The 25,389-nt window shown below is 36.5% G+C and overlaps 1 non-coding gene across 1 annotated transcript; it reads left to right on the forward strand.

The window, feature by feature from the left end:
* The first annotated feature begins 734 nt into the window (after window positions 1-734).
* On the forward strand, window positions 735-836 carry LOC117795513. Its single transcript, XR_004619569.1, has one exon. It is a non-coding gene; the product is annotated as a U6 spliceosomal RNA (small nuclear RNA).
* Window positions 837-25,389: the final 24,553 nt, after the last annotated feature.

Below are 25,389 nucleotides of genomic sequence, written 5' to 3' on the forward strand. Positions count from 1 at the left end.
TAATCACTTGAGACTATCTCATCTTTGAAATCCTCTATTTGCTTGGGTTTCTTGACTCTCTTCGAGTTTTTGTCTTATATATCTGAGTATTCCTTGTTTAGATCTCTATGTATCTCTTAAATATTAGTTGTTCCCAGAGCTCCATCCATGCCTGCTCTCCTTTGTACACTCCTCCTTTCTAAAACAGCCTCTCTATTGCCATTATTTCTCTCAATATACAATGACTGCTCAGTTGATACACATCAACCCCACAGCACTCTTCCAAGTTTCAAACAAGATTTTTCCTTTGCCCCACAAATATCTCCACTTCAATGTGCTGCAGATACATCAATATCAACCTACTATTTCTCCATTTATTTATGTAGTATGTTATACCACACAAGCAAGAAACAGGTGAGGCTGCTAGACTAAACATCACAGGACTTAAAGCTGTCTTTTCCATTTCTATGGCTACTTATTCAGACATTTCTCATATGAATTATTATAATTACCATCTAGATTGCATAGCAAATACCCTTTAAATCTTTATATTTTATACCCATACCTCTTTTCCTTCTGATTATTCAAAATACATGATACACAATAAAACTTCTTTTAAATCTAAAAAACAAACAAATCTGAAAACAAATACTGATACCACCTAATATAAAATCTAAGAAGACAGTATCTCCTTTTAACTGAGAATGAATTTCAGTACTGCTCTTATTGGCTAATAAAAAAAATCACATTTATGCGTTCACTTCAGCCGCACATATACAAAAATCGGAACGATAGAGAGATTGGTAAGGCCCTTCGGCAAGAATGACATACAAAGTCATGAAACATTCCATTTTTTTATTTAAAACACACACACACATTTATGTTTGTGACAGGAGTCTCCTTATGTTATTCTAGTCTAAAAAGAAACCATTTCAGAAAATTTTATTAGAATATCATTTTAGAAATGACTAGAACATTAGTATAGTTTTTTAAAAAAACCAAACTCAAATATGTCATAATATTGCTCCAACTAACCAAACTGGAATCCTAACAATAAAAAAAAAAGCATTTCCAGAATAATGGTGAAAGCTATGATAAGTGAGTAGATGGTTTATGCAGGACATCTCCCATTTTCTCCTTCACAGCCATTGTCCATTCTTCTCTCTGTTCCTTGAGAGACTGTTTGGCCAAAAGGAAGGAAAGAGAAAAGAAGTTGAACTACTTCTCCAATCCCTCTAATGTGATGGTTAATTTTATGTGTCAACTTTTCTGGGCCACAGTGCTCAGGTATGTGATTAAACATTATTCTGGATATTTCTGTGAGATGATTTTTAATTTTTGTACAGATATTATTTAGTTATTTGAAAGAGAGAGTACATGCACATGAGTGGAGGGGAGAGGGGCAGAGGGAGAGGGAGAAGCAGATTCACCACTGAGCAGGGAGCCTGATGGGGGGGCTTGATCCCAGCACCCTGGAATCGTGACCTGAGCCAAAGGCAGATGCTTAACCAACTGAGCCACCCAGGCACCCTGAGATAATTTTTACATGAGATTAACATTTAAATTGGTGGACTTCAAGTAAAACAGACTGTTCTCCATAATGTCAATAACTGAAGGCCTGAGTAGAGCAAAACACTGCCCTCCCCCCAAATAAAAGGTAGTTTTGCCAGCGGACAGCCTTCAGACTTGAAATGCAGCAGAGGCTTTATCTGGGTCTCCAGCCTGCAGACCCATCCTGCAGAATTTGGACTTGCTGGTCTCCATAATCACATGAACTGATCCCTTAAAATAAACCTCTTTCTGTATATATTTATATACAGCAAGAAAAAGAAATATGTTTGTGTATGTATACACCCTTCTCTAGCACTGTGTCTGAAAGTAGCTGAAGCCCTGGTTAAATGATCCCTTTTCCACGTGTCCAGCTCTCACTAGGTCTCACTATTGTCTCCTTTGTTCCTTGGCCATAAGTGTGGTAAAATTTCCCCTGTTACTGGTATCTGATATCTTACCATCCTTTATTTCTTAGCACTGCCCACACTTCTGAAAGCAGTCCTTTCATTAAGGCAGTGGTTGTCAACTCAGGCTGCATCTTAAAATCAGCTTTGGGAAGCTCTGAAAAATCCCAATGGCCAGGCCACAAACCAGACCAACTAAAACAGAACCTCTAAGGACAGGATACAGGCATCAGTATTTTTTAAAGCTCCCCAAGTGTTTCCAATGTACAGCCAAGGTTAAGAACTATTGCATCAATGTCTCTTTATCTGAATCATTTGAGTTGAATTTGGTTTCCAGTCACAACCCCAACCAATATGCTGTCATCATCTAATATCCCCTTCAATGAATTCCTCTCAAAGCTTAAAGGAAAAAAAAATACATTTCTTGAAATCCTAAGAGCATTTATTACCTGTATTTTTCATAATTATTTCCTATGCTGCCAAGGGTTATTTCACTTTTAAGAGTATTTTATTTCTCTCCAGATGTGCGGGTTCTTTCATTTGTGTCTACTCAAAAACTTGTCTCCCAGCTACCATTCTCAGCCTTTTCTTAAACCCCTTCCCCCAACTTCTGGCAGAAAAATCTTTCCAAAATGTGTCTGATCATGTTGCCTCATGATGCAAATTTAAAATTCTATCAATAAAAGTCCATGGACTATATAAGTTGAAACGTCTTGGTTAGACATCAAAACCTGTTTACACCCATCACAATCTGGCATTCTTTTTTTTTTTTAAGTTTTTATTTAAATTCTAGTTAGTTAACATATACTGTAATATTGGCTTCAGGAGTAAAATTTAGTGATTCATCACTTACATATAACACCCAGTGCTCCTCACAAGTGCCCTCCTTAATACCCATCGCCCATTTATAAGCTGGTATTCTTAATTCTCAACAACCTCGCCGCACTCTCTGCCCCACCATCCTACATTTTACCAAACTATCGCTTGCATCTTTGACTCCCCTTGTCCCTTTACGTCTCCTTTTCATATTAACTGAGATCATTTCTCCTGTCTGAAACATCCTTCTATTCTTCATCAGCCTGACCTTTCAGTCCCTCAGCACTCAACTTGGATGTTACCTTCTCAATGAAGACATCTCCAGTCCCTCTATAATGCTCAATAATGAGTAGCTATCATTAACTCTCTTGAAATGAGTAGCTATTATTATTATTAGCTCTCTTGAGGGCTTGAAGAGATTTCCCAAAAGAAAGGAACTGTATACTGGGACTAAAAAAAAGAATGAAGGGGCAAGTGACAGGGAGATGGGGAAGAAAGGTTCAGATGGCTTACACAAAACCCAAAGATGAGACAGCATCCATAGTACACATGTGATGAACTGCAAATATGTCTGTGTGGATAAACAAAGGAGACTGATGAATGATAAATCTTGTAAGGTGGTTTTGTTTTCATCTTAACAGCAATGAAATATGTAACTTTATAAACATCCTTCACAGAGTCACAGAGATTAAATTAGAGGAGAGAAATATTAGAGACGGAGAGACCACGAAGACACTGTAACAGAAGCCCAGAAGCACCTCACTTGAGCTAGTCAGTGGCAGTGAAAAAGAAAGCACATGCTTTCTAGATTAACTTTATTTTTAATTATCTTTTTTTTAATTATGATATGTTAGTCACCATACAGTACATCATTAGTTTTTGATGTAGTGTTCCATGATTCATTGTTTGCGTATCACCCAAGGCTCCATGCACTACGTGCCCTCCTTAACACCCATAATTGGTCTAGCCCATCCCCCACCCTCCTCCTCTCTAAAACCCTCAGTTTGTTTCCCAGAGTCCATAGTCTCTCGTGGTTCATTTCCCCCTCTGTTTACCCCCCCTTCATTTTTCCCTTCCTTCTGCTACCTGTCTCCCTGTTATTCCTTATGTTCCACCAATGAGTGAAACCATACGATAATTGTCTTTCTCTGCTTGACTTATTTCACTTAGCATAATCTCCTCCAGTCCCATCCATGTTGATGCAAATGTTGGGTGATCATTCTTTCTGATGGCTGAGTAATATTCCATTGTATATATGGACCACATCTTCTTTATCCATAAAGAACTTCTCAAACTCAATACCCAAGAAACAAATAATCAAATTTAAAAATGGGCAGAAGATATGAATAGACACTTTTCCAATGAAGACATACAAATGGCTAACGGACACATGAAAAAGTGTTCAACATCATAAGCCATCAGGGAAATCCGAATCAAAACCACATTGAGATACCACCTTACACCAGTTAGAATGGCAAAAATTGACAAGGCAAGAAACAACAAATGTTGGAGAGGATGTGGAGAAAGGGGAACCCTCTTACAGTGTTGGTGGGAATGCAAGTTGCTACAGCCACTTTGGAAAATGGTGGGAGCTCCCTCAAAAAGTTAAAAATAGAGCTACCCTATGACCCAGCAATTACACTACTGGGCATTTACCCCAAAGATACAGACGTAGTGAAGAGAAGGGCCATATGCACCCCAAGGTTCATAGCAGCATTGTCCACAATAGCCAAACTGTGGAAGGAGCCAAGATGCCCATCAACAGATGAACGGATATGTATAATTTTCTATATTGCCTATTTTCTATATTATCTTTATGTATAAAAATTGTGTCTGCTACAAGGATCTGTTAAAATTCAGAGTAGAATCCAACACTTCTCACATTCTTTTGATTGATTTAAATATTATATGAAAATGCACATTCCTTTAAAAATTATTCAAATATCTTCAATGACATATACATAAACAAGTAAAATACAATTGGCTATGGCATTGAAAGTCAATCATTCCTTTCTTTCTTCCAAAAATCACCCTTTGCAACAGCTTTTTCTCATTCCACTATTTTTTTCCTTTCCATTTGATCACCTTGTTGGTCATTTGAATATCTCTGTCTTTACAGGTATATATGTAAGTCTTAAAAAAGTCTTTTGTCAGTGTATAAAAGACTTTTCATGAATACAGCAAAGAATAAACATTATTAAAGTGTTGGTAACTAGGAACAATGGAGGGATGTCCATTACTAGCTCTGCTTGTTGTCATGTAGGAGAGTATAATTTCACCAATATCGTAACTTGGAGTTAGAACTCCATTAGAGAACTTTGCTTTCTATATGGAAAATATATTTACTAAAAAAATTAAGAACTTCGTATTTCTATTTAAAAATAATTTGAGTAAGGATATTACATCAGAGAGTGTCATACATACAGTAACATAAACCATAATACCTTATGTATTGATTGGTAAAATGTCACGTGATCATGTATAAAGCAACTGTCACTAGAGATTCTCACACAGAGACCTAAATGACTCTCATCTAAACCATTCGATGCTCCAAATTCTCCCTGTAATAGTTATTATTATCCTATTAGGGCCTACTTTTTTACTTTTCTGCTATCTACAAAAACTCACGAGCATTCTGTGAGTCTACTAACTTCAGTAGTTCATGAGAAAAATAATGTTCTTCATAGGACAGCTTTATTCCATCTTCTGTTGCCTCTACTTTGTTCCTATTCTCATCCCTCCTATCTCTTAATTCTGCCCTCTACTCTATTGTATAGAATCTTATCTTTACATCACACATGATTTATGAACCCCTCTTGATATTAAGGCCAGTACCACACCTGCAAAAACTCACCTCATCTAAGAACTTATAAAGAACTTTCCAAAGCAGTTAAAGCAGCTGAAAGGTGCTCTATCTTATCACGTGTGTAATACATATGAATGCAGAAGACAATCTTACCTAACAGGGTCTGATATTTTACCCATATCATAATCTGTTTAGTATTTGCCATTATCCGTCATTTTCTATTACTACCTATCACTCATCTTAGATTTTAACACATTACCATCTTCCATCAAGAAATGGATGACATTAAGAAGAAAAACACTTTCTCCCTTTCCAAGGAAGAAAAGGGGGATAAAATAGGGAACTTGGGGTGAAAAAAACCCACCTATATGCCAGGTGACATCTGAGGCATTTTACAAATATTACCACATTCAACAAACTTTTTAATTGATTCTTCATGATAAATAAGTAAAGAAGTTATTATAATTCCTCTTTTTCCAGATGAGAATCCTGAAGCTGAAAGAGACCAAATAACTTTCTGAAGGTCTCAATAGCTATTAAGTAGGATAGTTGAAGTCCACATTTATTCTGCTAAAATGCTTTGTTAAAGATTAGAATAAATGTGTAAGTTTTCTTTAACATCCTTTTTGTTATAGCTACGACATCACTCTTCAACTTAAATCTTATCCTATTGACCAAAATTGACCAAAGATTAAGCAAAGAGGATGTGCCTTAGTAAGAATTTAGGTTCATTACAACCCCATGGAAGAGAATTTCAGAAACACAGGCTTAGGATATCACCTGTTTCTACTAGAGATAGTTACAGGAGAAAGAGTTAAATTTTTACCTACTAATCCATCATTCCTTCATTGCTTTATCTGAATAACATTGTTACCTGATATCAAAGTCAAGATGAAATTCAAAACTAAACTTGGATCCTGTACTCTAACAAATGTCTGAGACCTTAACATATTTACCCAGACTTTTACCACTCATAGTCATGCCCCAGACAGAGGAAATGACTCATCTGTTTTAAAAACTGGAAGTGTTAAAGTTAACATAAAGTATTCCAAGACAAATTTTTTAAATATATGTTATAGGAAGTAAGCATTTGTGTTTTTATAAGTCTAATCATTTGCAGGCCTTTAATTCTTGGGTACTTATGTAAAAATCAGTAAAAGGAAGCCTATAATGGAAAAATAGATTGTCAGGAGAAATTAAACTATTGGGTTTAATTATACCTGTAAGTTACATAGGAAATTTTAAAACTGTACTTATTTAAAAATGTGCATGTATTACTGTATCTCCAAATATAACAAAATTTTCCAAAAATGTTGAAAAATCATGAGAAACCATGAAGTATTTTATATGATTACAAATAATGTCCAATGAATTGAAAATCTGATGGTGCTAATTTTTCACTTAAATACTTAAGTCTATCCTAACACTCAATTGGAAAGAGTCTATTGATTTAAAGGCAGACTACCCTCACCATGGGCATTCAGTAGGGACAAGCCATCAAGGATGTGTACTATGTACCTAGTACATAGTATATATTTTTGATATGATAAAACACAGCATCTCAGAAGATAAAGAGAATAGCTTCAGATGCATGCCTCAAAGAGAAACTCAAAAGGAAAAGAAATCCATTTCAAAAGGAAGAAAAAAAAGCTTGAGGTCTTGCTCCAAAAGAGAGATTTTGCCCTAAACTACTCCAAAAAAGGAAAATAGTACATGTGTGATATCCAAAGATGAAGAAAACTTTGGCATTCTAGACCTTGGATACCTTAATGCACGACACAGCTGTATCACAGAGTCCCAATTCTAAGCCCCCACGCAAGAGGGAGGGATCATCCTGTGAGGGAGATGGTACATATATAAGACAACCTTTTACTGGGAGAGTGCTGATGCCAGAATCTAAGACAAGCTTGGATGGATATAGTATTCCAGAGGTGCTCAGAGGTGAAAACAGTAAAATAAAGACCAAAGAAAATCTTGATGTTAAGGCCAAGACCAAAGTATAGCAGGAACCAAAAGATATAACCTCGAGTTAATGCCTGGCAGAAGAAAAAGTAATCTGAGCACATTGTAGGTGAAACAAAGCAGTGAGAAGGCAGGCTTTACAAATACAGCTGTTTTTAAGGCTCATTTTTATTGGCTGTATACTAGAGAATGTGAAGGTGTGTTGGATATGACCTTAAAGTAATGGGATACTGGAAGAGAACAGGTCTAAATAAACTTTGTTGGACATTCAGTAATAATAGGCGAGGCACTTACTCTCAGTTTTTATTTTCCTTTGCTTTGCTCTGGCTATTTTCCTGCAACTCCTATTTCCATTAACAACACCACCACTCCCCTCTTGAGTAACCCAAAAGCAAGGGATTCATCTTGATTCTTCCTACTGCTGCTATGTTTAATATTTGTCTCTACATAGACTTAGCATTCTTGGGGCATCTGGGTGGCTCAGTTAGTTAAGAATCTGACTCTTGGTTTCGGCTCAGGTCATATTCTCAGGGTCATGAGATCCAGCTCTGTGGCAGGCTCCATGCTCAGCACAGTGTGCTCGAGATTTTCTCTCTCTCCCTCCCCTTCTACCCCCCCCCACTAATGCTCTATCTCTCAAATCAATTAAATCTTTAAAATAAATAAATAGCATTCTTTTAACTTAAATGTGTTTAAAAGGAAATCACATCATTCATTAAAAACTGCTAGTTACTAAAAGCTACTAAAACCACCAGATACTAAAAAAGAAATATATTTTTGAAAATTAAATGAAAATCCTAAAATGTCATTGAATTTTAGCATAAATCTACTCCTTCTTTGTTAAAAGGACTTCTGTGTTAAAATTTAACACACAGATTAGTATCACCCTAAGACATTCTCCTTAAAGTTAATTAGAGGGATTAAAAAATAATTGAAAAGAAAGTTATTTTTTCATTGTGTGGTGATTTAATTATGATTTAATGCTGCATCCTTGTACAAACAAAGGGTCACCCCACACTTTGGGAAGCACTGGACTATGGAATAAAATCCAAACTCAATAGCCTGGTATGACGTCATTCCTGAATACCTTTCAACCTCACTTTCTGGCACCACACAAGCCACATACTCTCACTATATTTGGCTCCATGAATTTCCCCATTGTGTCTTCTGGGAATACTCTTATGCCTCCTTCAAGAGTTTCAGATGTCAAGTCTTGAGAGACGTCCCAGGCACATTTCTCCTTAGCATTGACAAGGATTCTTCCTTGACCAAACTCTAGTCAGGTTCCTCTGAGTCCTCTTCTTAACTATGTTTCACCCAATAAAGACTTAAGTAAGTACAATACAGTTTCTAACAGCTCAAGGCTGCATCCCAGGATGACCCCAGCCCCCTTAGAGTACCTGTCTAAGAAAACTCATAGCAGCCAAAATAACTCACTGTTTGTTCCAGCCAACACGTGAAGATAGGGTGCCTGTCTCCTAGTCTCTTTGGGAGAGTAGGAGCCTAACTTTGATAAGCGCCAGTTAGCAAACTCAGATGGATTTCACATGTACCAAATGCTTCCTTCCCACTCTTTGTAATTTCCTTTTTACTTCCCTGAAAATTTCTAGTGAGCCCTTGCTGGCTCCTTTCCCTACTGCCTCATTCCCCCCCTTTTTAAAAATTTTTTTAAATTTTTTTAAATTTTTAAAAGATTTTTATTTATTTATTTGACAGAGATAGAGACAGCCAGCGAGAGAGGGAACACAAGCAGGGGGAGTGGGAGAGGAAGAAGCAGGCTCCTAGCGGAGGAGTCTGATGTGGGGCTCGATCCCATAACACCGGGATCACGCCCTGAGCCGAAGGCAGACGCTTAACCGCTATGCCACCCAGGCGCCCCCTAATTCCCCCTTTAAAACACCCCATCACCCGAGTAGAAATTGGAGTTGAGTTCAACACACACTGGACTCTTTTCCCGACTGCAACAGTTATAACTGATTAAAAATCTGTCTTCACCCCTTTAACTAGTGTCTGCCTTTGTTTATCTTCGACAGCACTCCATCTCTGCTTCTGCTTCTGATTCTCTATGTTCTAAATACAGAACCATCCCTCTTACCTTCCATGTTAGGCTTGTTTTTGTACTCCAAGTGCCCAAATCAGTACTGTACAGCGTCTCCTGTATTCAACATAGCAAACTTTTTTTACACAAGGTTAATAAAATAAAATGATTAAACAATGTTTTGTCTGATTGCTGCACTGGTATTACATATGAAATAACTAAACAATACCTTGTCACATAGATACCCAACCACCACTGTGGTGGTATTTTTGTGAGAGCAATCTTTAAATTTAAATAACTGTGTACACAGAAAAAGGGAACCAAGTTATCTGACTAGTGTGAACAGCGCCACGTGGAGAAGATCTAACATTTTGCTTTAGTTTTTGTCTCAACTTATAAACCCTAAGAGGGACATCAACATTGCACATTTTACAGTTTAAAAATAATTTAAAAATCTTTATTAGTTTATTTTCCTTCTTTCTTAGCTTTGTCAGTATCATTTTTGATTCCATTGTTTCCTTTAACCTCACATCTTCCTCTTTTGGATGTCTACTTCCTTTTAAAGTAACAATTGCCTATTACTTCTCATATCTTTTGTTTTAGAGTAGTAATAGCACTTCTATAACTACAGCATGGGGAATTTACATGCAGGCTGTAGGAGACACTGGGTTTTTACTTCAAAATTAGTTTTGTTATCTGCTTCTTAAAGGTGAAAATGCTACTTTCCATAGAAGCCTATTTTATTCCATAAAATTAAATGAACCAGAACCCCAAAGTGCAACGAGACACACACAGCATGGCCACATTATTTCAGACGGCTGAGGGTTGCCAGTCCATTGATCTGAGACTTCATGAACCACAATGCAGCTCAAACTGATTCCCTGCAGTAGCTTTGAGCTTCTGCCAAACAGCCGCTGCAGAATTCCGAAAATCACAAGGTAAGGAGATGGCATCCAGGCACTTTTTTTAAATACTGTTAACTCTTTTACTGAAGTTCATTTTGTTACTGTATTAAAGGGGTTTGGGGTCACATCAGACATTTTTCTTGCTTAAAGGTAACATGCAGTATTTGCTGGGATAACATATTACTGAAAACATAAAACTAAATGAGGGGCCTGTGTGAGCATCCTTCTTTTGCTGATGAATTACAAATGCCTCTTCCTTCATACAGTTGTACTGACATTAAACAGTAAGTGTAGAATTCCTATTGTGGGTTGATTTTTGGCATATCAAGTTTCTTTTTTGTTTTCAATTGCTACCTGTATCAGCATCAGCCAGTTGCCTAAAACCATTCAGTCAATTCTCTACCCAGGCTTGGAGTCAATTCTAATGCAGCCAAGCAACATATTAAGAGCTCTATCCACAATCATTAACTGGAACCTGAATTTAACCATGCATTCCTGGGCCCAGAATCCAGAAAGGAGTGTTCTATGCATTCACATACCCAGCAAACTGCAGCCACTCTCCCCCCCAACAATTCTGTTGCCCAGTCTTCACTGCTGGATGCCTGTCCTTAAAGACATCCTCCACTCCTGGGGTTGTAACTGGTGTCCTAAGCTAAACAACCACTGGTTTAACAGGGGCCCTTCCCCCTGACTAGAATCTGGGCCGGCCCCTCACACCCTGTTCCCAGAACAGGCTGGAGCTCTGCTTCCAACTGAATGAGGTCTTTCCTTCCCTTACCTGGAGCAAAAACAGTAGCACTGCCAGGAATTCCTATTGCCATATCCTCCCCTAACCCTATTCCAACCCCTTGTAAATCACTCCTGGCTCAGGGGCGCCCACCCCTTACTTTCAGATACTGTAACTGGAAATACTGGTAACTCACTCACTTTAGAAGCTTGATCCCAGCTCCCTTTTTCTTTCTTCCTTCTCTTGCCTTGACCTGAGGCCCAGCACACCACACAGTAGGTGTAGTATATGGGATAAGACAATGTCAGTGTATAAACAGCACTCATTGCATAAAGGAAATATTGAAGGCATCTTTTTTATTCAATGCAAATAACCACCAGAATTAATCTTTTTGGTGGTTTCTCTTTTTTAATGAAATGTAAACCTTTACATTTTTCCTAATGAGAAAACAGTATAGTTTCCTTATGTTTTATTGTTCCAACATCTGATAAACCACATGATCAAGTTGTTAGTTTTGAATGTCGTAATATGTTAGGTGTTAGAGAGCCCAGACAGTACTTGCATTAAGTAGTTAACTTCGTATTATGAGCTTGATTTTTTTCTATGAAGCTTTCTGTACTATCTATATTTTGTACTACCCGGTTTCCATGGCAACATGTTTGTTCCCATGGAGAAACAAAAGCGAACACCTTAACAGAGTTGAACTTGAAGATATAAAATCTCAGTCTATGGATAGTTTGCTCTGAGGCTATTCAAGAATAAAAACAAAAAGAAAGAAAAGCAGAAAATATATCTAGGTTTCAAATTCCAGCTCAAAACTAAGAAACTACGTCTTCTGATTTCTTTTGACCTGCCAAGTAACAAATCATTCTTGGTGTGTCCTTAATAGCAACTTTAAACTGACTGCTTTTCCCCAAAAGCAATTTTTACAACTGTCTACTTAGACAAAGAGCCTTTTAAATGGTGATTTGATGGTTTGTTTTATTTTTAGCAATTTGATCCTCATAGTTGCAATTAACATTTGCATATTTCAAGAATATTTGAATTTTCATGAAACTGCCTAACTTTGGCCAACCTGATTTGAAAAACAAAACACTATACATTAAAGCAATGAGAACGTGAGCAAATGAGCATATGGTTACTTTTTAATGAAAACAAATTATTTTTAAGTCCAAAATTTTCCTAGCCTACCTATCATTCAGTTCAGTATGTATCATTTGAATAAAGCCTGCAAACTGCAAATGGATGGAAATTTGGCTGCTTTGGTTGAATATAAAGGGAAGTTGGTAGGCTTAGTTAGGTTCATACTACTATGCCAAATTCCTGACACTATTACAACAGGACTTTGAATGATACCAGTAAAATAATTCACACCCATTTGCAAGCTCCATTCAAGTGGCATAAACTCTACTTGTAAAAGACAAAGAAAAATCACTTGGCTCCAGTGGCTCTTTGCTCTGAGACCTACCTACCTCCTGCCCGCCTAACCCCCTTAATAATCTAGACACTGCTTCCTTCCCATTTGTATCCTACTTCGTTTGCTGTCCTCCAGACCTTTGTGTGCTTTTTTTTTTTTTCTAATTTTTAAGCATTGACCTCCTTTTTCCCATCCTATTCTGCTATTTCTACTCTACAGTGTCATTACTTTTTTTCTGGCTTCACTCTTGTTTCTTAGTCCCCCCCCCTTCAATATTGAGTTTTTTTGGTATTATGCTTATTTTTAGTCTTCTTCCGTGCCTTTAGTTCATTTTTTGTTCTTGCTACCTTTTCTTACTCTCTCTGTACTCCCTCTTCTAGAAGTTTGTGTATTTTGCTCTTTTTAAATTTTACGTATTGTTCCTTGATGAATTCTTTTCTCTCTCTTTCCAAGTATTATTTTTTTCCTGGTTGTTTTAATCCCAGTTCCACTGACTTAATGCAAAACATTACAATTGAAGCAATTTAAAGTATTTCTTTAATAAATAAAAGTGAGAAGAAAAATTAGCCCTAGAAAATAGCATCATAAACAGATTGCTTTTTTTTCTCTCTCTTTGTCCTCTCCTTAAGTTCACAGTGAATAGAATCAATGAGATTTGTCATCTGCTATGTTTGTCTAGATCTGGCGTTATTCACTCTAATCACGTAGTGAGGAGCGGGACTCTGAAACCAGCGAGTCCAGCACACTGAGTTGTTGCCACTTAAGATAATAACTTTTGTACATTATGTGGTCGACTGACAAGGTGAAGAATAAAGATGTGGCTCAGGATTAACTGTACGTTTTGAAGCAATAGTTACAAGAAACAAGACACAAAGATTTTTTTCTCTTATTTTTGTATGGTGCTGGGGGTAAAGGCATTTGGGCACTTCCGTCACTTTATATTGTTTATTCCATATAGCAGATAGAATAATAAAAAATTTTTTTAAAGATTTTATTTATTTATTCGACAGAGATAGAGACAGCCAGCGAGAGAGGCAACACAAGCAGGGGGAGTGGGAGAGGAAGAAGCAGGCTCATAGCGGAGGAGCCTGATGTGGGGCTCGATCCCATAATGCTGGGATCACACCCTGAGCCGAAGGCAGACGCTTAACCGCTGTGCCACCCAGGCGCCCCAGAATAATAAAAATTTCTTGAATACCGACCTGTCTTTTGCTCCCCTATCATCAAAAGGGCATATACTTTGAGTTACTTTTTTATTTATTTTGGGAATTGGATGTTTCTCTTTCTTTTAGAGGCTCTCACCTAATTTTCAAAAGTATGCAAGAGTGGATTGCACGTAAAAAGAAATGGTCCATTCAGGTTTAAATGCATTGCTTTGAACTAAGGAGATATGTATCTTAATATGTAAATTATTTATGACAACATAGTTATATAAATTGTATGAGATATACACACATAATTAAATCTACCAGCATAGTGGCAGATTCTTTATTTATGCTTTCACATACTTGTAATTAAAACTTAATGAGGATTGCATTTTCTAAACACCTAAAAAGTCACATTCATCCACTGATAATTTTCAGTCTTTTAAATCCATAAGAATATATCGATGCTCCATAATGCCTACTGGTTTTATAGTCCTCAACGTTTTGGTGATTCATTTTTACTCACCATAGTTAGGACATCTGCCTTTTCTGTTTTCCTCTGTTTTTACTACTATTGCATTTACCAGTTTCTATATTGCTTAAAGACACCTTGCTTCAAGGTTCTGAAAAAAAGATCATGACTTGGAAACTAAATCACTATTACAGAAAATTTTTAGTACAGAGGAATTTTCCGTATCTTCTTTTCTTTCTATGGATATAATTATAGCACCAGCACATAGTCATGCATACTGAGCACTGCACAATGCTAGAGGGCCATTCTTGACCTACGTGTGGGGTCCTGTATACAGATGGATTCATTCTGCAATTCTCACTGAAATCATGTCATGCTTTTATCTGTCAGATGAGCAAAATTTTCTATGTTGATCATGCTGGATTATGTTGGATTTTACTCTCTGAAATTCCTGAAATGTACATGTACAGACCATCCACTTCTCTTTCATGTTACAGAGAAGGAAGATGCTTTCAGAGAAGAGATGTATCCTCACTATAATTTTATCACCATATATATCATCAGAGTCAGGTTAGAGCCAGATCTCCTAATTCCTATCCTCAGGAATATCATTTTGAAGATATTCATGGTGACAAGGAAAATATTATATTTCTACCATATAAATCCCATAGGTACAACTTTCTAGGCTTTTAGCCTAACTTTACTCCTAGACAATTTTACATTGTAAAGTAAGGGGTGAAATAATTTCTAGGTAATTCTCCTTGTGCAGCTTGCTACATAATCCAACAACATACTAAATTTCTTTTTTTAAGATTTTTTATTTATTTGACAGAGATAGAGACAGCCAGCTAGAGAGGGAACACAAGCAGGGGGAGTGGGAGAGGGAGAAGCAGGCTCATAGCAGAAGAGCCTGATGTGGGGCTTGATCCCAGAATGCCGGGATCACGCCCTGAGCCGAAGGCAGACGCTTAACCACTGTGCCACCCAGGCGCCCCACTAAATGGTTTTTTGAGAGGGGCTGTCACATCGCCATTGACTAACATAGTGGAAAATATTTGGAAAAGGAACTATTCAATGCTGCTACGTCTATATTATCACAGTACAATTTTGGAATATTGACATTAAGTAACTGAAATAAGGTTTCTTAGGAATTAAAATGTTTACTTTCCCAATAATGCACTGGGAAACCACCAGTTTACTTATCTTCCCTATAGAGCTTTTCTTTATTAATATCAACCCACACTTTTCCTTCTCTTCTTTTTTATTACTCAAAAATAATGTGTGGTTTTTGCTAGAGTACTGTAATTTGTTTCTGTTCTCTTGTTGCATCTCAAAAGTCTGTCAATTCCCTATGTACTAAGTTTGTCTTTTACTTGTTTTCCCTCATCCGTGATCTTGAGTATGCATATAGTTGATGCTAAAGATGCACTATTTCAGTGGATAAGAAGTTGGGATTAATTGGAAGCAAATAATCAAAGTTAGTCTATATTGCCAAAAATGTTGTCAAAAATGTACATCATGAAACTAACTGCTAACAGAATTAATCATTAATAACTTTTAAATGAAAATTTCTACAAAGCAATTTCTTATAGTGATGCTTAAAATTATTTCCTCTAGTAGATTAAGGCATATTGATGAAAAAAGAACAAGCAGGGAGGAAAAACTAGTGCATACTATCATAAAATCATAATGCTTTTGAAAATATTTTTTATTTCCCCCCCTTTTTTTTTCTAGAATTGAAAGAGGTATATGACAGATTTGATCCAACTTTCGTTTGAGAGAGTAATGCACGAGAAAAAGAACACAGTCCTGCAAGAAGCCACAGCTTCTGGCAGATGTTGCAAGAATAAGTTAGATCATTGACCTTTTTTTCTGGGGCATTGTGTCAATTTCGAGTGGAGTTTCCAATTGCACAATGAGCATCTGGACAGTTTTGACATCTTAATTACACTCTCTGAGTTCTTAAAATGCTACCATTTTGTTTTAAAGATGATTTCTTTCAAAATTGGAACAGTTATTTAACAGTTATTTAACAGTTTTCAAGAGTAATCCCATGACTGAATGCTGGTAAAATTATCTTCCCAGATCTGGTTTCCCTACTAATATTCATAATCAGAATACCCGTTGTTTAATCAAAATTAAGATTTGATTAATGATATTAACATTCAAATCCATTTCTTTGCAGGCCTAATTTTGTTTCTTGTATTTGCTTTGCACTGAATTACTGTGGTTTAAATAGCTTGTTTAACATGACCACTTTCAAACAAGATCATAAATTCTCATAAAAGCAGACTAAGGAATTCATAATCATAGCTCTTGGCCGCCACCTAAAGGTTTCTTTCTTGTTTTATTTTACATAAGACCTACTGTGCATGCCTTTTATAATAAAATTATTGCCTGTATCATCACATGTTTCTACTAAGTATAAGGTTAAGAGATTTATTTCAGTATGGTTTTTCATTTTTGTGTATTTGCATTAGCAGCCTATATAATTATATCCACTTCTCAATCTATTTGATACACAAAAGTAAAACTAGGTCCCCTAAATGGTCTGAAAATTTTCCACTCCTTCAAAAAATATTTTTATTTCTGTTTTTATAATATACTACCCCCATTCCTAAGCCCATCTTGGAAATAGAAAAATACTTCTCTGGTTTCAAGAAGCATGCACCAGTCACCAATGCAAAAAACTGGCTTTTTGTCTTAATCTGTATTAAAATTATCATTAATTGGATGCCAAGGAGTAAATCTGGAAGCCTGAACAAAGAGAAATGTTTCTCATATCCAACTTTTCAAGGTAAATTCAATTAAAATCGTGTTTATTGAATCATTACTGAATGTAAGGTATAGGCTAAACTCTTCAAACTCCATAGAGAACATTAATAATAGGTGTAATCTCTTGACTATGCTTGAGAGTAAGTGGGATATCAGAATTAATAATTCCCTGCTGCCTCTCTCCATAGCCATAGTCTCACTTCTTTTATTCTCCTCTGAAGAAACACTTGCTTGAATCAGGGCAAATATCTCCAACACCCTACTTGGGTTCTGACAAAGTCATGTTTGGAGAATGGAATCAATGCAATCTATAATACCATACTGAAAAGTTATTTATAAACTCTACAAACTTCTTATTTCATAATCCATACTGATAGAGCATCTATGAATCACCCCCGTTTTTCTTAAATATGTAGAAAAGTTTTATTAACATGAACACTTGCCATTACAGATTCTGTGTATTTAGTTTTTTATTTACTTATAGACCACTATACATTTATTTATTAATTCAAAAATATTTATTAGAAACCTACTATGTGCCAGGCACTCAGCATTGTCAGTGTTCAATAAAACAGATTGGTCTTTCTCTTCATGGGGCTTGTGAGGGAAACAAAATAAATAAACAAACAAACAAACAAAATACATTTGATAGGAATTACAAAAGAACTTAACACACTGTACTGTAATGGAGAGTAATATTGAGGAGAGACAGACCTACATTAGGAAGGGTAATCAAGAAAGATCTCCTGGAGGAGACAAAATTCAAACTCACACCTGAAGAACAAGGAGCCAGCTCTGCCAAGAATATAGAGATGAGGCAGTGGGAATTATCTCTACCAAGGCCAAAACACTTAGTGAGGGCCAAAGGATCTAGGGCAGAGTGAGCAAAGGGGAGTTTCGTGAGATGCCGAGAAATAAAAAGAAACTCAATCATTCGGAGTCTTGAAGGAGAGGATGAGGACTTTGGGTTTTATATGGAATAGAATGGAAAGTCATAGTAACAGATTACAGAAGGAAGTAACTTGATCTGATGGCTCCTTGGAAAAGGGATTGGAGGCAGGCAAGAGAGATGGGAGACAGAAGTCTACTGAAGGAATACAGATGGGAGAGATTATGGTGATATGGACAAGGCTGGTGGCTGTGGAGGCAGAGAAGTGAACGTATCTGAGGGGAATTTGGGAGCCAAATTCAACAGGACTCAGTGGTAGGTTAGATGACCCCCTTGGCTCTACCATTCCTTCCCAGCTTATTAGCATTTGCTGATATGAAGATAACTCTGAAATGCTGATATGGTTTTCTATAATAGATTCAGGTTGCTGTATTAGATTTTATGTCACATTTAAGCCTTTAATTTAGTAAAAAAAATTAAGAAAATATCTTAATAGGATGACTTACTTGCATGTCAATAAGGAAACGTTATCTAGCATCTTCTGCAAACGAGGCAATCAAAAAAAAATTTTATATATAATGGAAGTTTGTCTACTAAAAGCACTAAAGCTTATTTAATGTTAACCACTTAGAAGAAATTTTTTTCTAAAATTGTTAAATATTTTCCTGACCTATTAAACAGAATATATTTAATATTAGTTAAGCTTTTCAGAAACTCAGGCTCATTATGATGAGAAATAATTGCTATACCTCTGTACTATAGTGATACCCCTAAAAATAGTGAGATATGAGTGGTTTTCCCGTACTCAGAAAACTTGAAATAATTAAATTTTGTTGTTGCCTCAGTTGTTCCTAGTTCTCATTGTGCCAGATTGAGGTCATTCACTTCTAAACCATTCTAACATGATGTTTTTCCTTTGCTGTAAAGTAGGAACCCTATCAGACTTTCATGCACATTAATAATGTGTAGACTCCAAGTAAAGTATGAACTTTTGTATTCTATTTTGATTGCAAAGAGGCTTTTTTTTCATGCTGTTTTCTCAAGTATATTTTAGGTCATTGAAGTTGCTTGATCAGCAAAGTTCAAGCCAGGGAAATGTCCCTATACTAGCATTTTATTTCCTGCATTTTTCATGAGGTTCCTTCAAAATGAAATTCCCATTACCATATACATTATCATGTTAAGTTTCTACAAAGAATCATTCCTTATGACACAACTTCAGCTACATCATTACAAATATTGCTTTTTCATTTTATGCCTAAAGTATAGTTTTCAAATGTTATATAAAAGCATATAAAATTTGACCACAAAACTAGACTAAAAAAAAAAACAAACCCAAATTTCTTGACCGTGACTATAATGTAATCTTTTTTTTTTTATTTTGACATTCGTGGAAACTCAAATAAATCAATGTCCACAAGCCCTCAATCAGCAACATTACTTTGAAAGTGTCTTTTGACAAGTAACATATGCATATTACAAACCCAAACACATGTTTGAAGTGCTTCTTCCGGAGACCTACATTCCTCAAAGCTCCGCCTGTATCACTACCTTGTTTCATGGAAGAAACTGTGTAAATGTGTAATGGAAATGTGTAAATGATTAAAGCATCTGTATAAACAAAGAACATTCTTAACACACATAAGAAAAATTTTGAGGACTTCTTGAAAAACCAGACACCAGATGTCTAAAGCTGATCTGCCAAATGAGAATCCTTGAGAGAAAGGTCCAAACACTGGCATTGGAAACAAATATTCCCCAGCTTATTGATATATGTGGTCCTTGGAAAAATCCTTAGATAACGCTGTCATAGACTCCAGATAACCAATCCTAAATGATCTGCCATTTCAAGTTTGTGGCAGCTTGTAGTTTCCAAAGATGACTATAGCAATGCATACCATCTTATGCGCTCTTCCTATAAAGTGACATTGACAACTCTTCACCAAAAAATGGGGCTTATGTTCCTTTTTTTTGAATCCAGGCAGATTTTTGACCACAGTGGAAGAGACGTTATGTGACTTCCAAGAACAATTCATAAAATGCAAAACAGCTTCTGCCTTGTTCTCTTGAGACACTTGTCCTTGGAATCCAGCCACCATGCTATGAGAAAGCCACATGAAAAGGCCACGTGTAGGTCTTTCAGCCATAGCTCCTGCTGAAGCCCCTGTCGACAGCCAGCCATTAACCACCAGACATGTGAGTGAGCTTTCAGATGATTCTAGCCCCCAGCTTCTGGGCCACCCCAGGAGAGCGAAAACTACCTCTCTCACTTAGCCATGGCCAAATTGAAGATTTGTGAATAAAATTAATGTTGTCACTGTTCTAAGTCACTAAATTTTACAGCGGTTTTTTTATGCAGCAGTAGATAACCAGAACAAATTCCAAATAGTTCTGTGGCTTCTTTGGATGAAATGTAAAGCCCTGGATAAATCTTCATGCATTCCAGTTTGCATTTAAAGATTTCTAATTCTATCCAGCCAGATCCACTCCAGACTCACTTGCTAAGTCCTGCTTTAGTTTATTGCCTAGATCTGTGGTTCTCAACGAGAAGTGATTTTGTCCCCTAAAGGACACTTGGCAATGTCTGGAGACATTTGATGGTTGCTGCAACTGGACGAAATGCAACTGGCATCTAGGGGGTAGAAGCTAGGGATGATGGTCAACAGTCTACAATGTACAGCACAGTCCCATCTTCCAACAACAAAGGATTATCAAACCTAAATAGTGTAAAGGTAGAGAAACTCAGACATGATCTGGTCCAGCAATGGGGTACTCCATTCTTACCCATGTTTCTCTTCATCATCATGTAGGTCTAGTGTTCTCAACCAGGAGTTGAGAAAATGGTGTGTGTGTTGGGGATGAGGGGTGGGAGGGAGAGCTTGCAGTAAGTTAGAATATCAGGATTATTTGTGAGGATTTTTCAACCGTATATATAGGTGAGCCTATGATGTTCAACCCTGGCAACAAATTAGAATAATTTGTTAAAAAATTTTTTTGTTTTGAAATACTGATTCAATTTAAATGCCAGCTTAATCTCCAACTCTAGAGATTCTGGTTCAAAAAATACTGGATGCCAATAGTTAAACTCCTGGTTAAAAGCACCTTAGTTGATTATAATGTTCAGCTAAGCAAGAGAACCAGAGACACTGGCCATTTTACCTGGAGATTGTTACTCCTAACTTGGGCAAAAATGTTGATAGTCTAAAGAGTAAAACTGGAAAATCCCAATAGGTAATTCTGTTGGCAACCCTCTGCCCCTTCCTCCACTGAAAACCTTTGGCCTACATGCCTGCCTGCACTCTGCCTGCCAGGTTCTGGCAAGAAAAAAGACCTATGCGGGACTCTCATTTCATTCTTCTGCGCTTATCTGGGATGGAAGCAAACTCTAAGGCTTAGTTAATTCTTGTTAAGTCAGTAAGGAGCACCACTTAGTAAATGCTGAACAGCCAACTCAGGTATAATGGTCTCCGTGTGTTATGCACCTCTCCCCCAATAAAATCAGCTCTACTGGATCTTCCATTAATTGCCTAAATGAATATAAAAACATCAGTCAATATTCTTAGAATTTTACCACTGGAGTGTCCAGCTGATTTGCATAGTTCAAGATGATAACTAAAGTTGTTGATAGGATGTGAACTTGCATTGCCACCTCCCCCCCCCCAAATAAAACAACCAGTTAGGCAAATTGCCATCTGACTCAGATGCTAAGCAGATGAAAGTCTACTTATTAAAAAAAAAAATGACTTGGGTGGAGAAGGGAAAAATGTGAAATAACCTATTATTATAATAATTACCTTGGCAAAAATGTGTTATTTCATCATTACAATATGCTTTTCTGAACATGTTATTATTACATTACATTTGTGGTAAAAAGAAAAAATCAAAACTATGTTTTACTTTTCAAAATTTATTTGTCGAAGGAAAATACCAATTTAATATATTAAATTTCTCAATTATCGCATTGTAACTTTTCTGTTTTTAACTCTTTCCCATTAAAGTCCCAAACCAAAAAGAATCTTTTATGTTGTACATATGATCCCTATCTATAAAAGAGAAAGCTGAATGTCTCTAACAGTTTCAGGTTATACTTATACAGTGTATGTGCCTATATCCGGTAGAAGATGGTCATGAGTTAGAGCAGTTAACTCTTGAGTCAGATTGACTAGGTTTAAATGCTAACTCCACCATTTACAAAGTGATCTTGGGCATATTATTTTATCTCTTGTGATTCAGTTTCCTCTTCTGCAAAATGTAGTAATAATAGTACTGAGGTCATAATTGTCTTTGAAGATTAAAAGATAAAATGAATAGAAAGTGCTTAGCACAGTCCCTGACATATAAGATGTACTTAATGAATGAGAATCAAATTTAACTGTTAAATATCATTAATGCTGGTTTCTGTCACTAATTCATTGAGCAACTCTGATTAAATCACTTTACCCTTTGACTATCCAACTTTTCATTTGTATTATGAAATGCTTAATTCCTAAAACTCAATTCAATAATTATCCATTGTGCCGGGTTCCTTCTACCTTTTTATTTCTTAGAATCTGGCCTCTGAAGCACATCTTTACTTATTTTCCTATATCAGAGTGTCCAATTTACACGAATATAACATATGTTTTAGTCTATTATTTTAACTATTGTACTGTAAAGTCAGTTTCCAAAGCTTTCATTTCTTCTAACATCAAGTTAAGTATACCTTGAAACACAAAGGTATTTGAATTTCCCTGTCAAGTGTTATACGTATTACGTATATACATATTTCCTTTTAGATTGAAATCTGAAATGTCAATTCCTACCCCCAGGAAACTGACAACAGATAAGCTGTCCTATAGACATAGTTTATGTTGTGATACCAAGTAAATGTTTCCATACTGATTTTATAAAAAATAATAATATGGCAGCATATATAAAATTCTTTGAGAAATGTAGAAGTTTCTCTCAGGTTATTCTGACCTTTTTTATCCTCCCCTCATGTCAGCATCTCTAAAGATGTCTCCGACTTGCTCAGGTCGTGCAGTCTGGCTTCTAACGCACCTTCCTTCACAGAGGATGCTTCCCCTAACAACAACAGTGATCTTTTCGGTTCCAATCTAACAGGGCATTTGAAGCCCTTATAAGAATTGACTTTTCTGTAGCATTTGACCTTCTAATCATTCTTTCCTTTTAGATATGTTTCAGCTTTTCTTGTTTTCTATCAGTGAGTCTCCAGTACCCTTGTTGTTTTGCCTTATTGACCATCCTGTCTCAGCCTTCAATTGCTGTTTCACAGATTCCTCTTCTTGGCCATAATCTGCGATTCTTCTATAGATTCCCCAAAGAATACTCATGACTTTATACATCACCTAGCATATTCTTACTCTCAGATCTATAATAACAGTATATACTTCCCTTTCAAGCTTCAGACCTATATTCCCAGCTGTCTTCTGGATATCTCCATCCGAAATTCCTTCAGGCCACTTCTAAATTATCTTCCCCAGGATATCTTAGTTTTCCTCTTATATTCCTTGACTAATCACTAAATATACCCTAAATATCTTTCTTAAAAATCTCCTAAATATAAATATCTCTCAAATCTATCACCTCCTCTCCATCACCAAATACCACTTTCTTGGCCCAGGTCTTTGCACATCTCACTTAATCCTGCTCCAGCCTCACCTCTCACTTCCACTCTCCACACTAACGTCAAAGTGATAGAACCAAAACGCCAAGATAGCCAAATTATCTGCCTGCTTAGAACTTCACAATGACTCCTCCCTATGTGCAGGAGGAAGTTTAAGCTCCTTGGCCAACAGGGTCTTCCGTGGTCTATTTCTACACACCTCTCTAGCCTCATTATTGGCTACTATCTTCCACAGTCAAGCTGGAACCCACTACAAGACTTAATAGCTCTGGGCTCTTGCATATTCTGTTCCATTCATTTCATTACCCCAGTATCCATTCCTCATTCTTCAAAACCCTGCACACGTTTCTCTTATGTAAAGTCTTTCCTGATTCCCAGATGAAGTAAATTTTTCACTTCCCTATACTACCTCACATGTTCCAAACATATCACTAATATTGCTTACATAAACAATATACAATTATATTGTAGTTATTTTTAAAATGACTATCCTCCTCAGTGTACCATGACGTCCTAGGACATAGAGACTCTGTCATTAATTATTGTATCCTAGCATTTAGGAGAAAGATAGGATAGATAGAAAGATAGGAGAGAGATATACACCAAAGCTCTATATATGTTTCTTAAATTAGTAATAGAATAAAGATATAAATTGGTTCAGTAACAATTTACTCAGCATAAAATGTATAAGGATAAAAACCTAAGGTAAGTACTGCATTTAGTTAAAAAAATCTTACTTTTTAAAAAATTTTAGTTTCACTGAGGTATAATTGGCATATAAAATGATAATATACTTAAAGGTACATCATGGTGATTTGATATAGGTATACACTGTGAAAGAATTCCCCCCATTCAGGGGGGAATCACTTCACATATTTATCTTCTTTTATGAGAACATGTTTCTACCCCCATAGCAGTTTTCAACTATACAATACAGTGCTACCAACTATAGTTACCATGTTTCACATTAGATTCTCAGACCTTATTCATCTTCCTAAAACTCTCACTTTTCATTTCAGTCCATAAAACTTCTCACTCATGCCTGGATTTTGCCCTTTTCTTCACCTCACCCACACTCAGGTACCACCTCTAATCCTCCTGATCCTGTTCACGCAGCTGATCCAGGTTCTTCTAGGTCTCAGGATGACTGGCCCTTGACTGAACTTCTCAGTTTATGCTTAAAGGGCTTTAATCACTTACTTACTCTAAGATGTCCTACCAAGAACTTTATCTCTTTAAATCCTGCTTAGTCTTAACAACCTGGTTTCCTGTCAGCAAAAATTATTTTTCACCTTCCTCAAAACATGAATGTACATGTATTCGAATATGCCCTGAATCTTCTGCCTTAGGGTCTAAAACAGGTAAGAGAAAACAGAGACGGAGTAAGGTTTATGGACTGATTTTTCAAGCTCTGTTGTTCTTCTCAAGTAAGGTCATGTGGTAACTATGCCTCCAGTTGTTACTTCTCTCCTTTCTCTAGAGACATATTGTTTGCTATCTGGGTAAAATATTTAAAACGAACCTTTAAGTTCTTTAAACTCTTGTTGTCTTTTAACCTTTCTAATATTCTAAGGAGTGTTGACAAAGAGTTTCTTAAAGGTGCTAGGCCAGTGTCTTATTGAACACTTACGCAAGTAACAAAACCTGAGGTTGCCCAGTTGTACATGTATCTCTGCTTGAGCAGCTCTCTAATACCACCTTCAATAGAGGGCCGTTTTATTATTTAGTCTCAGGACTAAATAGAGGGCCATTTTATTATTTAGTCTCAGGACCTAAAACCATCTGGGAAGTGTCTAGTTTCATAAAAAGAAATCTGTTTTAATGGGAGAAAAGCTTTTTTAATTCCAAACCACTTCCTGCAGGTCAAATCAAATCAG

The sequence above is a fragment of the Ailuropoda melanoleuca genome, chromosome 1, assembly GCF_002007445.2.
Source record: "Ailuropoda melanoleuca isolate Jingjing chromosome 1, ASM200744v2, whole genome shotgun sequence".
Classification (NCBI taxonomy): Eukaryota; Metazoa; Chordata; class Mammalia; order Carnivora; family Ursidae; genus Ailuropoda; species Ailuropoda melanoleuca.